The 17,014-nt window shown below is 44.2% G+C and overlaps 1 long non-coding RNA gene across 1 annotated transcript; it reads left to right on the forward strand.

Annotated features, from left to right (window-relative positions):
* Positions 1 to 12,230: 12,230 nt before the first annotated feature.
* Positions 12,231 to 16,566, forward strand: LOC104656824. The gene is made up of 2 exons (XR_747185.1): positions 12,231 to 12,611; positions 14,180 to 16,566. It is a non-coding gene; the product is annotated as an uncharacterized LOC104656824 (long non-coding RNA).
* Positions 16,567 to 17,014: the final 448 nt, after the last annotated feature.

Consider the following 17,014-nt stretch of genomic DNA (forward strand, 5'->3'; position numbering starts at 1 on the left):
ACAATGACACTGAATGCTTATGATACTGTATTGATATTAATACTGTAGAATACATCCGGAAGATATTATTACAATATGTTTAACCAATCCCCTGGGTGCTAGATATTTGGGTTTCTAACATTTCATCTTTTAAAGTTCTGTGATGAACATCTGGTGCTGTTCTCAGGGTACCCTCCATGACCAGTTGTGTTTCAGAGAAGGCAGGTCTGGTCTATTCAAGGCCAGGATCCCCCGGAGGTCAATACATTATTTGCCCAGTGAATTGTGGGCATATCTATACTTTTTGCACTTTTCCAGACAGAAAGGAGGACGTAGTACTGAGAACCCACAGTCTTGGGTTAAGGAGCATTCTCTGGGCTGCTTAGGGGAGAAGATTTCTATCCCAAGGTCCTGCAGCCTTGGGATGGGTAGGATGGGAGCAGAGAAGACAGAGTGTGGGGCCAGCGTGGAGGCAGCAGGGAGGGGTCCTTCATGGCCACTGATCGGAGCCCTCATATTCCTTGTGGGGAGGCTGTAATTTCTCCAAAGATGCTTCTCTACCTGGAGGTCTGCCCTGTGTCAGGAGCATTAGTGGCCCTGCAGAGAGGTGGGACATATTTGGATACTCTTACTTGTGGTGAGTTTGTTGCCTCCCAAAAGGTGTGTGGCATTTCTAAGTTGTTCTGCTTTTCCATGGTTCTTCAGAAGACTTGAATATGGTTTGTAATCTAGGCACCAAACTTGAAATTCCCTCCAAAGAGCCACACAAATAAATGACCTCCCATACCATCAAGTTCTCTCTACACATGGCAATTCCTAGTTAACCTCAGACAGATAAGAAGAGAGAGTATTTTTCATCAGTGACAAGGAAAGTTTTTTCTGGCTAATGTGGTATAGTGGCAAATGCAACTAAAAAACACCCCCAAGCATGTCTTTATTCATTTGTACACATCCAACAACATCACTTTTAAGTACGCATAGGTAGGATAAATATTTAATCATTAAATATCTGAAGTTATTGTAACCCTATTCCAGCACTATTCTTTTCCGCTACATTAAAAAAAATTTCTGGACTGTGCTTCAACCTCAGAGGACATACCTTGGAAAGAATATTTCGTGAAAGACGTTGTTGGAGCAACTTTTATTATTCATTAGTGTGTTTTAAAGTGGACCTGAACAGAAAAGCTTTTTGCTAAAGTAAAAATACATCCGTTTCTATCATCTAATTGTGCAATTTGTTAGAATTTCTATCTATCAGTTCAAAGGGAAACTTGGTTTCAGTGAATTTGTTTTTAATAAAAATGTGCTATCTGTGATAAATATATTTCACTTTGTTCAAATGGATTTGATTGGGAAAACATATTGAGCAGAAGTACTGGTACAGCTTAATTTCATTGCTTTGAGAAAACGTATTGAATGCTGGTTTGAATTAAATTCTATTTGTTTTAATAAAAGTGTATTGGCCTGAGTGTACATATATTTGTTTTAGTGGCAGTGCATTGGATCCAATAAAACTATATTGGCTTCACTGCTTATGTCTCCTTTTCAGTGAAAATGGATTGAATGAGAAAATGAAATAGGCATGAAGCAGCCAGCCCCAAGGTCTCTGTTTGGTAAGAGTATCCAAACAAACTGAGGGAGAGGGGGATTTCCATAGACTTTATATCAAAATATGCTTTTAAATTTAAATACCTTTTACAGTCAAGGACTCAGATGTGAAACTGAATTGCCACCATAACGAATGCAATTTTCTGAAGCAGCCATTTCCATGGACAAGTTATGGGACTGTCCAGGACACCAGAGGAAGAAATCCTCTGACAACCCAGAGCAGGTTCGTCAGCGTCCCTTAAACTTTACACGAGACTCATTGGTTCCAATTAGAGGCTGTCTACCAAGCATTCCTAAATCCCTTAAATGAATAGAAAAAGGATCATGAGTACTCCCCAAGGATGGTGCTGACCCATCAGCATGGAAACAGGTCTGACTCTGAACTGATTAAAAAGAGGGGAAAAGGGAAACAAGTGTCACCCTGAGACACCCTTCAGAATCACCAGACTTCCCAAAGATTATAGACCCTCAGAGAGGAATCGGCTTCCCACAGGGAGTTGATGCTGGTACCGCCATCTAGAAAATGGCAGCCTCTGCCAAGTGCCATGACTGCATTGTGTAGCTGTAAATGGCTCCAAGATGCCAGGCCACAGATACTCCTTTGCATAGGTGACCTGACCGAAAAGCCAGTGTTAAAATAATGGGGAGTCATGACAATACTGACTGCTATCCCTACGTGACTGTCTCTCCATTAAAGAAAGCCTGTGCTCTGAATTGTTTTTCCACCAGAAGATGAACTTGATCTCGACTCCTCTACCCAGTTTCATTTAGCCTTGATGAGAAATAAATGCAAACACTACTTTCATTTACACCGTTCTTCCAGCTAAATGTGCTAACGAGCTCCAGACTTCAACCTTCCCACTAATAACCGCTAATCCTGAAGTAGTATCATTACCAAGGAAATCTAAGCCCTTAATGTGTAGTTGCTCATTTTTTGAATGCCCGAATCCTTATAAGACCCTACAAGGATAAGAGAGAAACATTTATTCACAGATTCTTTTTTTCCTAGAAATAGTCCCAGTTATATACTAGAAGTCAAGAAAAAAATTGAGTTTCCGATAAATAAGTTTTCTGTGCTGTCCTTGGAGGAGTGGGGTTGTGACCCTGGGGGACAGCAAGTGGTTCACTTTGTCAGAATGTAACACTGATCAGCCACATTACATAAATATGATGTGGGGTGAGATGATTTCAGGAACTCCCAAAAGGTGAGTGGAGAAATGAGACAAAGAGGGGAGGCAGCTAATGCAGGGTTTGTTGTTAAGCATGTTACCACTGTGGGGAACCGGAGCTTGAGCCTGCTGTGGGAAATCTAAGAGTTGGCAGAAAACTTATGTCTTAGAATTATCCCACTCAAGGGGCAAGGGGGTTGAGGTATGTATAGATCATGCACATTTATACATTCGTTTCCATCCTCATTAGTTGAGAGCTGCTTCTGGGAGCAGTAATTCTCTAGTGGACCCAGCCTGCTAGGTGAGCAGGCACCATGGGCTCTGACCTCCAGAAAAAGCCTTAAGGCAAAGAATGCAGTTGGAAGTGGTAAGGCTGAAGGGCAGGGCAGGGCACTGGTAAGGCCTGCTACCCTATGAAGCCCACTTTACAGATGAGTAAACTGGGAAGTAGAGGTTTAGTAGTTCTCCCAGTGACACAGACAATAGGTAGCACAGGCAGAATGCAGACCCAGCTTCTGCTTCACTTGAAAGTCAGTGGCTTAACCCTTTAGCCACATGGCTCCGATCATGCTGTCCAGCTGAGGAAGCTGGCATGCCTCCCAAGTTTTTTGTGTGTTTTTTTTTTGTTTTTTGTTTTTTGAGGTGGAGTCTCGCTCTGTCACCCAGGCTGGAGTGCAGTGGCACGATCTTGGCTCACTGCACGCTCTGCTTCCTGGGTTCATGCCATTCTCCTGCCTCAGCCTCCCGAGTAGCTGGGACTACAGGCACATGCCACCACGCCGGGCTAATTTTTTGTATTTTTAGTAGAGACAGGGTTTCACCGTGTTAGAATGGTCTGGATCTCCTGACCTCATGATGTGCCCGCCTCAGCCTCCCAAAGTGCTGGGATTACAGGCGTGAGCCACCGCGCCCGGCCTTGCCTCCCAAGTTTTAAAAATCACGTTTTGAGGGTTTTTTTCACTGAGTCAGGTGTGGGGGCCGTATTGCAGATAGGAGAAAGGGAACTGGAAGTGTTACATTGCCTGAGCTTCTGCACCTTGAAGTGGCCAGATAGTGATCTCTTTTAGGCTAAACTGAATCTTAGCATCCAGTGCATGTTTATGGGATGCTAAACTCAACTTGTCCTATGATACGTATGATACATCTTTGATTAATAGGCAATTGCAAGTGACTGCATGACTGTGTGCTCCTGGGTTATTTTCACCAAGCCAGGGGCTCCCCGCTATCACCCAGCTCCACCAGCCCCCATGTTGTTCGGCAGTTTGTCCCTCTTTCATGCTCATCCTTTTGCAATCAGCTTTTCCATTTCAGCCGTGCTTGCTAGCTGCGAGCTGCTTTGTGAAGTAAGTTATGATGACTTTGTGCTATAAAATAAAACAGCAATCCTCACAGCTGTTTTGATTCCATTTAATGAAATGGTGGTGACATCTGAATGTCACAATTGCAGAGAGGCGGATGGGTTGTTGCAGTTGCTGAGAGGAGAAAGATCAGTATTATTCCCTGGGCTAATATCTCATATGACAATTCTGCAGTTACCATTGCTCTGTGTCAGGCGATGGTGGCTGCTAGGCTCCAACGGACCTCTATTTTTTTTTTCACTTCCTGTAAATACAATAGGGCAGTGGGGTGGAGAGGATGCAGACGGCATTGTGAAGATTGGGAGAAATATTTCAGGGGAAAGAAGCACACACCTAACAGTTGCTGCCATTCAAGAACTTGAAAAGTACACCGTTTCGGGAAAACCAATAGCATACACGTATCCCATTGAAAAGTGCTGGAAAAATCAGTGATTTCTCCTTCCTTACCATGTGTAAAGCAGAGAGCAATGCTGGGAAGACATCAGACAGAAAACATGGAGGCAAGTCAAGAAGCCAGTCTCTCCTCAATCAATTATGCGAGAGTATTATCAAATCAATGAATTCACAGTGTGAACGCTTGCGGCAGATGGACGAACACTTGTCGGCTATCTGGAGCCGCAAGAGAGTCAGATTTATTTTCAAAGCTTGTTTGTCTCATTTCTCCTGCCTGGTGCTGGAAGGCAGAGCATGCAGCTGTGATTTTTCAAATGTAAGAGATCTCCAACTATTTTATAGTGTGTGAGATTGGGCTCTACAAGCTAAACTCACTAGGACTTCTGGCTTTTTTTCCCCTCAGAAGGAGGACAAAGGAGTGCAGGCTTGGCCAGTACTCTCTCTCTCCATGCTTGCAGTTCTCAGCAATGGAAAGATGAGGTTGGATGGATCCATGATTGGCATTCGGGTCTTGGCTGTGATGGTGAAGTTTCTCCTACTGCGATCTCAGAGATGGGGCATACAGGAAGGAAGAGGCAGCTTCTGCCTGAGGCACAGCCTGTGTTAGGACGATGGGCCCTTAGCGCAGGAGGGTGTTACCAGTGGTTCTCAGGCAGTGGTAGCACTCCTTCCTGCCACCAAGGGTTCTGGTATTCTTGGCTGGCAGAGAACTTGATTCTGAGCTGATCAGGGAGAAAAGGGAGATCATTTTGAGTCAGAACTGGTAACTTCACAGTCTCTGCCATCCAATTGCAGAAAGTATTTTTCAAGCTTCTCCTTGTGGTAGGAATCATCATTCTGGTTTTGTGTATTGGGCCAAGTGGAAGTTCATTCGTGGTCTTAAAGTCAACAAGGAGTTCATGAACATTCTAGTTCTGGATTTGCAGCCTCCTGACCCAGTCCATGACCAAGAAGCCTGGTTAAACAGATTCTAAGTACTTCAGAGCAGAGTGAGTGGTGGAGGATGGCCAGGGTCTCAAGGCTGTGTGCCTCAGTGTATTCATTCATTCTTTCATTCATTCAATCAGTTGATCAGCAAGCCTGGATTAGGCCAGAGGTTCTCAACCCTACCCTACCTCTGACTAAGTCAGACTTTCTGGGTGATTCTATCATGCAGTCAACATTGAATCGTTGTGCCAGACACTGAGGATACCATGGCGCACAGAACATTGTCCCTGTCCTCATGGTCCAGGGTGACAAAATGGAACCCAGCTGTGATAGAAGTAAGCTCAGGCTTCTTATAGAGGCAGCCTCCAACCCAGATAGGGCAAGGAGAAGGAATCCACAATGACTCACCTGAGGAGCAGACACTGCACTGATTTCAAAAAAGAAGCAGGGATTCTGAATTATCTAGTCAAAGAATGGGGAAGGTGCATTGTACAAAGTCCTCGAGAATCTACAAGGAGCCTCTTGTATTCATCGTGTACAATGCAAACTAGAGGGAAAAGTGGGCAGATGGGGAGAGAAGTGAGCTGGACTGGACGGTGGGGGGTTTGGTGGGTCATGCTGGAAAAGTGAGCCCCTGTTTTACGGGAAAACTCTATGAAGGGATTGCCAAGATCAGATTTCATTTTCAGAGAAAACATCTGGCAGCTGAGTGAAACAAGAGATAGGAGGGGGCTATGGACAGTTACAAACTGAACAAACGAAAATCATTCATATTTGCCACTGTTTACAAATAGGGTTTGTTTCTTGGGGGAGAAAAGACAGATGGTAAAATTTTATTGAAAAAAAAATTTCTATAAAATTCCCATTGGGTTGTTTTAGGCAAGCAGTTTTTAAAAAATTGAACTGAACTTGAAAAATTTAAAGGTTTGCTCTGAATATATGTTTTTGGGGATACATACACATATTTGTTTGATTCTCTAAAGAAATCACTTCTGGCTTGGGATTTAAAAAACATTTTTGGGGGGGACAGGATCTTGCTTTGTCGCCCCGGTTGGAGTGCAGTGGTGTGATCACAGCTCACTTCAGCCCTGAACTCCTGAGCTCAAGCAATCCTTCTGCCTCAGTATCCAATGGCTTGGGCCTTTTTGGGGGATGGTGGTGTTTGATGAGCTCGGCTCACCTCTCACCCCATCTGGCCACTTTTTCCTCTGGTTTGCATTGTACACACTGGCTACAGTAGGCTTCTTATAGATTCTCCAGGACTTGGCACAATCTATCCTGCCTTCCGTCTTCTTGCTGAAAGGATCATACTTTGTAGAGTTAATTAAGAAGTCAGCTTCTGGAGGCAGAAAAACCTGAGTTTAAATCTCATTTCTGCCCCTCCATACCTCAGATTCTTTGTCTATAAGATAGACTGGGAACAGCACCTTCTTCCTGGTAAAACAATGAAATGTATGTAAATACATATACATTCTTGTGAAGAGCTTAGCACAGAGACTAGGATATTGGAAGCAGCCAAAAATGGTAGAAGCAACCAAAGGGCAAAAGACGGAAAACAAACGACTCAGAAAAGTAATATGCTGATCCATCAAGTGACCCGATTTCTATTTTATTCCACTTTGGTATGATCTAGCAACTTTTTTTTTAAACAAAAAGGAAAAGGGACTTGTAGGTCAGAGTCTTAGCAACCAGTCACTATAAACTTTGTGCAGAAGAGCTATATGAACTCGATGATTTCTGCTCTGAGCTGCTGAACTAAAACTGACTTGCAAAATGACCCACCTCTGCTCTGGTGACTGTCGCATGTTCTGAAGGCAGGAGAGAATTTGGCTCCTTCGCTTATGATATCTACAGTAACCCATCAGCTGCTGTGCTGAAGGATGTGTTCAGCGCTCCCCTTTCCCCTTTAATGTGCCATTAAATCAAATACTCTATTAGCAGAATTAGTTCATTCCGTGTCTGCACTGAAACATCCTGTGAATTGCGTGATGTCTTCGTAAATGGCCCTGCACTCTGGGGTCTACTTCAGCAGTTTATATCCTGCGGAGGAGGGCCGAGTTGCCCAAGGATCTGATGGCCTTCCTCTAAGTGAATTATTATGGCTTCCACAAAGGATAATTATTTGGATCATTTTGCCATGTGCAGGCCTGGTTAATTCCATGCACTGTTGATCAGGCTCTGGCCCAAGACCTGCTGTCCTCACACCTGCAGCCAGGACCTGCCTTGGCCACGGGCTTCCCACCTTCTCAGCTTCTCAGCTATGCATAGGTCCACTCAAGAGACTGGTTCCAAAATGCATGCTTTTCCTGAGAGTGAAAACATGGAAAAATTCCTTTTCCCAAAGAATTTAGGGCAGGAACTTAGCATGTCTACATTTTTGTTTTCTGAAGCAAGAGCTGGGATTGAAACTCAGCATCTATATTTCCATTCTCTCTTACTTATACTTGTCACCCAATACATGTGAAAGCAGGCAATGACAACTGCTGTGCCTCTGTCATAATAATCTCATGCTCTGAAAATTAGCAAGGATCTCAAGCACGCAATGTCACATTCAGCCTGGGTATGTTGAGCGCCAGCATGATTCTTCATCTGCCAGGGCTCTGGGCTGCTGCTGTGGGCACTCCGACTGCTTTTCCTTTATGTCAAGTTGCATTTAGCCAAGGTGCATTTCATCTGTTATGCTCTTTTTTCCTAAAGCAGAAAGTCAGTATGTTAGGGGAGTATTTGCTCCATACCAAGTAAACCTTAGAATGGTGTACTGGTAAATATTTGGCCTTTTTTCAGGGGATGGAAGGGAAAAGCCTGGTTTATAATGTCTGCCAATTTCCATGGTGTAAATACTGCCACTGTGGCTGATTTCAAGCTACCAATGTGACATTATTGAATACAGAGTTGGGAAGAAATGTTTGCAACACTCCCATTCCATGGTATTTCCAAGAAAATAACCTCAAAACCCATATGTAATAGTTAACTACATAAAATGATTAGGATGGGATGAGTTTTGAATATTCATTATATCTTAAAATATAACCCATTTAATTATAAGTTTATACAATTTAACTTTGAATATGACTGTGTTTACAATGGACTTGCAAAATTCCTCAGAATTTAACTGGCTCCCACAAACTAATATATCCACACACCACTGAGTTTAAGGATAGAAAATGTTTCTCATTTACAACTCAGTCCAGCGTGGATATTTGACAGTGGCTCTCCATATGGTGACTCAGGGACCCAGGCTCTTTCCATTTTGAATCTCCATTCCCCTTAAGAGCCTCAGAACCCTTTGCTTCCAGCTTGGGGTTGGGGAAAGCACAGAAGTTTTCACATGGGTAGTTCTCATGGCCCAGACTTGGAAATGGTTTGTCACTTTTGTCCATATTCCGTTGGTTGGAATTCTGTCACATGGCCACACCTGACAGCCAGAGAGTCTGGGAAATATAGTCTAGCTGTGTGGCCAAGAAAGACAGGAAATGGGGTGGGTGAGCATCGAGCCCAATTTTGCCACAGCACTGGGATTGACTCCTTCACTGGCTGATGTCAGGAAGCAGGTAGACTAGGGAGAAAGAACAGCTGCCCGCCTGTCCTTATTGAGCATTCGGGAGTTTAACAGGCATGAGCAATGAAATTAATTGTTATGAATTTGGCAATTAATAAATAGAACTACGCCTGTGTAGGAACGAGGATAAATGTTATTTACTATTATTGATGGGCAGGATGTTGTGGCAGTTGCATGAGCTGGTTTTTCGAAGCTCAGTGGTCCCTCCATCCACTCATCCACATATCCAATAAACCTTTAACAAGGCTCCGTGTTAGCTTCTGGGGATGCAGATGTGCTTAGGACATGATTATAGTCCAGCAAGGAAGACAGAATCAGACAAGCCAAGGCCAAGATGAGTGTTCTAACCAATGAGAGAGCAGCTAAAATTCTGGAAAGTTATTTTCCTCTTTCTAAGGAGGAGACAGTTGATGTGGTTCTAGATGGATGTATGGGTAGAATTTTCTAGGTATAGAAGGGGAAAGATATTCCAGGTAAGGGGAACAGCTTGTGCAAAAGTTGAGGGGAATGGCAGAGCATGGCTTGTTCCAGAAATGGCAAGAAACTCTGTGGCCAGAGATGAGGTTGAATAGATTGGCTATGTCAAATTGTAAAGCGCTTTCCATGGAGTGGATGGGAGTTTGGAATTTACCTGTAGGCCTGTGCTTCTCAAGTAGGGGACACCTATCTCCAGGGATACTCAGGGATATGCCAGGAAGAATGTAAATACAGAGGAAACTTTCTTTATTTCTTCCCTTGATGGTAAGCAATTCAAAGTGAGTTTTGAGAAGTCCTAGAAAAGAGTTCTTTCCATCTCAGTAGAGTGGATATCATCTCAGTGGATTTCCATCTCAGTGAACTGATACCAGCCCTGTGGTCAGTGCAACACTATGCTCAGATGGGCTTAAGCTGAGCCACGTGCTGCACCCCTGAGCCCCGGGGTGGGTGCCCACCCAAAGCCCAAGAGTTAAGAGAGGGGAAAGGGTGTTCTAGAGGAAAATCCAGACATGGGAACCAAGAAGAGGGAATGGCTGCCAGGTAGCCTGGCCAGCAGCTGACCCGTACAGGTGACAGCAGGTGGACAGCTGTCCCTAGAACTGCCATTTACAATAGAGAACAGGCCAGGTATGAGAGAGAAAAAAATAATTTTCTTTCAGTTTTTGGTTCTTGAAATAATGGGAGATCCAACAGAATAACGAGAGGGCTGTTTCCACAAGATAAAATCAGGTGGGAAGCTGGAGTGGGGCTGGTGCCTTCATCTCCAGCCCTTGAAATATAAACCAGCTCCCATCCTGTTTCCTCTCTGGCTCCTGGCCTGAGTAGCTTCTGGGCAAAGCCAGTGGCTTCATTGTGGTCACTGTAATTGTGCCAAGTCATGAACCTGTAGGCTGAGCCAGGAAGGCCCCAAAGCGGATAAGCCAGGCTGACAACATGAGCACCCCTCACCTCACATCCTGCCCCATAAATGGCTTGAGTGGGAACCAGAAAGCCTGGAACAGATTCGGCTATGCTGCGTGCTCTTGGGAAAAGACCCACAGCCAAGCCAAGACCACAGTCTGAAGACCCTGAGCCCCACAGGAAAGGCATTATTTGTGAGGCCTCCACGTGGGGGGTGTGGTAGGGAGAGCAAGACTTTGAAATCAGAGAGCCTAAGGTGGAATCCCAGTTGTACCCTCTGGGATTGTCTGGGGACAAGTGGCTTTAGCTCCGGAACTCAGCTCTCCCGCACGTACGTGGGGATGACAACACCTGCCCTTCAAGGTTGTGAAGATTCATCAAGACCACATGAGTGAAGCACCTGGCATCGGGTGTGGCACAAAGCAGGTCCTCAGGAAATGCCAATCTGCTTAATAATAAGAAGATAGGCCGGTAGTGGCAGCTCACGCCTGTAATCCCAGTGCTTTGGGAGGCCGAGGTGGGCAGACCTCCCAAAGTGCTGGGATTACAGGAGTTCAACTCCCAGGAGTTTGAGACCAGCCTGGTCGACATGGTAAAACTCTGTCTCTACAAAAAAAAAAAAAAAAAAAAAAAAAAAATGCTAAAAGTTGCCGGGTATGATGGCGTGTCCCTGTAATCTCAGCTACTTGGGAGGCTGAGGCAGGAGAATCACTTGACCCGGGAGGTGGAGATTGCACTGAGTTGAGATCATGCCACTACACCCCAGCCTGGGCAACAGAGCCAGGCTCTGTCTTAGAAAAAAAAAAAAAAAAAGGGAAGAAGAAGAAAAAGGAGGAGGAAGGAGGAAGGAGATGACACTTAGCAGTAGTTACTATGTACACTCAGCGCCTTCCCATTCCTTATCTTATTTAATCCCAATGACTGTCTGATGCAAGTCCTATTGTTATTCTCACCTGATAGCTGCAGATGAGGAAGCTTACAGAGGTGGAGTCATCACCCAGGGTTACACACCTGGTGAGCAGAGAGCTGGGATTCAAACCCAGCCAGCTGGGGGCTGAGGTGGCCGAGGAAGAAGCTGCTGGCGATGAAGCCTAGAAAGGAATCAGGTCTGCTTTCTTGCTTGGCATTCGGTGCCATTGACAGCAGCCTCCCTTCAGCAAGCAAAACTTGCTGCAAATTGAGCTGCCTCCCCCACCAAGTTTAATGCTGTAAAAATGTCTAACGGGGAAATCTTCTCAATGGTAAATTACTCTACTGCCTTCTTTTCCTCTCATTTTGCATCGGAAGCTCTCCTCAATTCCTACTGGAAGATGTTCAAGGCTGGGCCAGGAGAATTCTGGAGACTTTTTCCCCAAATAGGCACTGTGTTGGTGAAGAAGTCCACTGAGAATCCCGGACTTGACATAGCCCTGGCATTCAGCAGCCCCCTCACTCTCACGTGGAGTGAAAACCAGGAAGACAGCAGAAGGTGGCAAACCCACTGTCAAGAACCAGAGTGTCAAGAACCAGGTTGTAGTGATAAATTGCTACACTGGCTGAACTAAAAATTGTAATAATAATAACAATTAACATTTATGCAGCATGTACAATGCTCCAGTAAAATATTCTTTTAAGGTCACGATGTACCTTTATCATGATGTTGTCATAGTGTATCTACAATAATAGCAGCACTAGCTAACATTTATTGAATAATTACTGTGGTTACTTTATCTGCATCATCACATTAATCTTTAAAACTTCACAACAACGCTTTGAGCCTGGTGCTTTTATTATTCCCATTGTACAATTAATAAAACAGGTTTGTGTAGTTAGTGGCTGAGCTGGGTTGCAAACTCAGGCACGTCTGAATCCAGAGCTGAATTCTTACCCACTCCAGTGACTGCCTCTCAGAAAAGAACAGGGCAATGTCCATTCTCCTTTTATTTTCTTCAAGCACCTGATCATTCTGAAAGCATGTATTCCTCTGTGTGTGTGAGTTACGTACACGTGTGTGTGTTTCCCTTTCTTTTCTAGGAGTTCAGGCTCATGACTGCTTATTTGCATGATGTGTTGGTGTCAAAGGTGGGTCAAATGTCTTCTCCACATACCCAGCTTCCTTCCACTCTAGGAGTTTAACTTCTCCAACATTGTTGTGGGGTACCTGGTGACCTCAGTTTCTCCTCTCTGCTTCATCCAGGACTTCACCTGAAGCTTGAGCTACATGTAAAGCTTCATCTACCTTGGACAGGGCAATGGAGAGAGGTAAGTTTCTGGGACCAGAGGGGCATTGTCTTAGCCTCAGTAAAGGCAGTGCAGAGGAGGGATGAAAAGGACAGGAGAGGACTGACTTCAGAAGGGGTCCACTGGGATTGTTCCAGGCAAACTAGATGCATGTCACTCTGCTTTGCTCCCTTCTTGCGAATGGATGTGAGAATACATCTTCGCCATCCCTTGACCTGTGAGGCTGGCCCCATTACTGAAGTATGGAACTGAGAGGTGCAGCGAGTAGAAGCAGTAACAGGCAGCAGGTGCTTAACTGTTGGCTGGCTTTTTCTTGGCTGTTTCCTCTCACTCTGTGAAGGTGCAATACCTCATCTTGATACTGGATCACTTCTGTAACTACCAAGTTTTGCAGATTTGCCTCCTGAAATCTGTGGTGCTTCTGTGAGACTTCTCCTCCAGTAAAATGAGGGATAATTAAGTAGCCTGCTGCATCTTACCTTGGCCTGCCTTCCTGTGAGATATATAAGCCTAGGTTGCTTTTTATTACCCTCCTACGTGTACGGAATTCACAGTGATGTAAGTCTACATGCAGGTGATAAAGATCCCGCCCCAGGTAACACAGACAGGTGCAATCAAACCATTATTAAGCTAAGCTTCTTGCAGAAATTTTCACCACCAGGGCCCACACAAACACAGAAAGAGTTCTGCTCAGACTCAAAACAGAGAAGTGACCCCCAGCCCCACCTTTGTCTCATCTTCCACCCCATCCATGCATTCTTTAGATTTCAGCTGTTCTCTTCCCTCGCAGCTCTTCTATTCTCTTCGTCCTCACCAGGCCAAGATGACATATTTCACACCCCTCCTACCAAACCACAGAACTACTCCCACCTCTGCCTGTCTCCCCTCCTGTCCACAGGGTCTATGCCTGGCCGTCTGTTTGGGTCCTAAACTGACACTTGGAGCATGTAACATCCACTAAGGAAGCTTTGTCTTAATTGCCGCCCTTGTTGATCACAATGACATTCAAAATCCTTCATCAAGGTTATCTTCAAACCCTCCCTTCAAACTAACCTCTCCCTGTGCTCTAAACATGTCTCCCAGAATCCCTTCTCTGAGCCAACCAATTCAAGTGTCCCACGGGATGTAACTGAGATGCTAGAGGGAGTTGGATGAGAACATCTTTAAAGCCTTTTTGGCCTGTAGATCATTTGTGGACATTCTACAAACCTACAAATAGTCACCACACTTACTATGTGCTAAATATTATGTTAATTGCCTTTGTTTTATGCACATTAGCTCCTGTAATTCTCATAATAGTTTGATGAAGGAAGGTGGTATTACTATCCTGTTTTACAGACAGAAAAGCTGAGTCTTGGGGAAGATAAATTGTGGATCCAAGGTTACCCAGCCAAGATGAGCAGGACTGAAACAGAGACCCACATGACACTGCAGTCCCGTTCTGGGTGTCAGAAGAGTGCTGCTTCCCGCAGCTTCTGTTGGTCTGTGTTAAACGTTTCCAAGTTGATCCTCCGGCCTACCCTCACCCCTATGTTTTCTTTCTAATACACAAACAGATGAAAAATAAAGCATGAGTGCTTCTGCCCTAGGATGGCATACCAGAACACCAGATGACAGACATTGGGGTCACGTCAGACCTGGGAATCAGAATCTCTACAGTTAGGTATTTCGGAAGGTGCTCCTTAGATTGGTACCTCTGGTTAGAACCCTGCCCAGGGATTGGGCAAGTTGAGCCAATGGCTCATATCTGGCCAGTGTTCATTGCTTTGTTGAATCACACTTAATCCTTTGGTTTTGGTAGAATCCTGCAAGTAGACTGACAGCTGAATGTTTGCAGGAAAGTTAAACATTTTGACAGGGCAGAAGAGTGCTGTATCTGGAGGGTTCTGGGTCCAGCTATAATCAGACTTGCCTGTCCTAAACAAATGGATCGACAGCTTCCAGCATCTTCACCTTACTTCTGCGTGGTGACCAATATCCGGAGCTTAATTACCTGACAGCCAGGAGGTAGGGGGCAAAGGAAACCTTTTAATTTATAGTAAGAAGCGATCAGTTCCTTTTTTGGGTCTTAGTTAGAATCCAGGTGTACTTGAAACAATAAAACCTTGTATAGTTTTCTCCTATAAGAAACTTCTTAGATATTTACCAAAATCCTAGAAAAATATATATTGGTCAATATACCACAATTCCCACAAAAGGTAAATATTCACAAAATTTACTTTGGGCAGTGATGCTACAAGAATACTAAAAGGCATTGACTTTATCATCAAGTGAATTATTTCTTAAGTTTTAAAAATTTGAATCACAATATGTTTGACAAGCTCCAGCAGTAGGAAAACACCTTTGCTTTAAACAAAACTACCTTTTCTCAGCAAGAACAGTTACTAGAGCGGGAAATAAGGTTCACTTCAGTTTAATAATAGTATCTGAAATGAAATAATGTTACAGCTCTCCCCTCTAACCTCGTAGCTAGACAACTTAGAATATTTATTTATTTCTCCTTCAGAGAAAATAAGAGTGGATGTTACCTTTAAGCAACATACACATTTAATTAATGAACGCAAGGAAAATGATTCTGGCTGTAGTTAAATCGGGCACAAGCATGTAGGATTTAAGAGATCTGACCTTAAAAATGAAGAAAATATTATTGTAATTACTCCATTTGCTAAAAACAAATGATGTGGCATTTGAATTTAAGGCTTCTATCAAAAGCAGTTGAGTGTCTCTAATCAGTTCGCACCTTTACATTTTAATGGAGTTGAGGTTGAGCCGTTGCATTTACAATTATCTAGGCTGACTTCATGCCTTCGAAATGACTTAAAAAGATTAGCATTCATGGATTATTTATTAGCTCCTTGTGAATGTATTTCCAAGAAGGGAAACAACATATTGCATCAAAGTCTAGTTTCCAAGTTTAGCTCTTTTAATTAACAACATGACTGTACGATGCTGCAAAAGGCGTCTCTGAAGTCACAGGACATTTTGTCATGCTTTTCCCTTCAAGTGCATCTTTAGTAGCAGTCTTTGTTCCTTGCAAGCTCAGGGAGAATGTTGATCCCAGCCTTGGCGGCTGCCTGAGATGCTCTGTAAACACTGCGGCTAGCAGAAAGCAGGCTGCTCAGGGGGGCGAGGCAGCTGATCCTAGCCTGCTGCAGCTATCACTGATAGGGAATGCCTGTCTGGGGCTCGGCAGAGTACTCAGTGACACGATGGCACTGGCAGTTTAACCTAAACACACTTTCTGCCTAGATAACAAAAATGTCACGTGTGAGTCCCTGACAGCAACCCCAAAGGAGCTCCAGGTTTGAGGCAGCGCTGGCAGGATGTGGTCTATCTGCCATCTGAAGCCCTTCATTGCCCGCCTGGCTGTGAATCTCACCTCCTCTGCAGTGGAAAACAGTCCGAACAGACCTGGCAGGCAGGCAAGGGACAGCAAACCTTGCAGGGAGGGCCTAGTGCTGAAGCTAAGCCAGCCCTTTGAGTTCAAGCTCAAAGGCATGCGATGCCAGCTTTGCAGGGAAGCTAAGATTCTTCCGAGAAAAAGCAGAATGAGAGAGAGATACACAGTTGCAGTGGAGGACTTGGAAGAGAACAACGCTAGGGCCTGGGTCCTGCAAGACTCTCCTCTGGAAAAGCAGGGGAGACAAAAGAAAGGAAGGAAGCAGGGTCACCGCAAGTGTGGGATTTGTCTTATTAAAATCTGATACTGTGTGGCAGTTTGCTTCACTCTTGGTATAAAATGTCTGAGCTCCATGTTGAAGTAAATGTAAGCAATAGAAATCTGCCTTTCCCGAGGTGAAAATAGATCCATATTATTTAAAATATGAACTGGGATAGATGACAGTTACAAACATTATACTTGTTCTTATTATAATTCTTACTAAGCTCAAGGAATAAAAACTGGGATGATGAAAAAGAAGTTCTGATCATAAGGATTGATGTTTTGGATAAAATACAAACCAACCCAGAAATGATGAAAAAAATCTGCCCTGCCTGACTTACTTTGTTGCTTTGCTCATGGAGAGTGCAGCAATCATGCCATTTATTCATTCACTCACTCACTGAGTCATTCATTCAGCAGCTATCCAACAAGACCTCGCTGTTGGGGCAAAGACACCGTGCTGGGGACACATAAATGCATCATATGTGGAGTCTGCCCTCAATGAGTTTATAATCTAATAAGAAAGAGAAGGCAAGTCTACATGTAACTATAGTACGAGGCAGGATGTAATAACTGCAAAAAGGGACGTGAAAGAAAACGCCACGTGGGACTGCACCTCACTAGGGGGAGGCTTTATTTGAGCTATCTTCTAGTGGATGGGCAGAATTTGGACAGTGGAGGTGGTGGGGGAGGTGGTAAAGAAAATCCCAAGAATGTTTTGGTGTAGAAGGTCCAGCAATCCCTGCCTGGTTTGTTGTCTGTG

The sequence above is a fragment of the Rhinopithecus roxellana genome, chromosome 6 (assembly GCF_007565055.1).
Source record: "Rhinopithecus roxellana isolate Shanxi Qingling chromosome 6, ASM756505v1, whole genome shotgun sequence".
NCBI lineage: Eukaryota > Metazoa > Chordata > Mammalia > Primates > Cercopithecidae > Rhinopithecus > Rhinopithecus roxellana.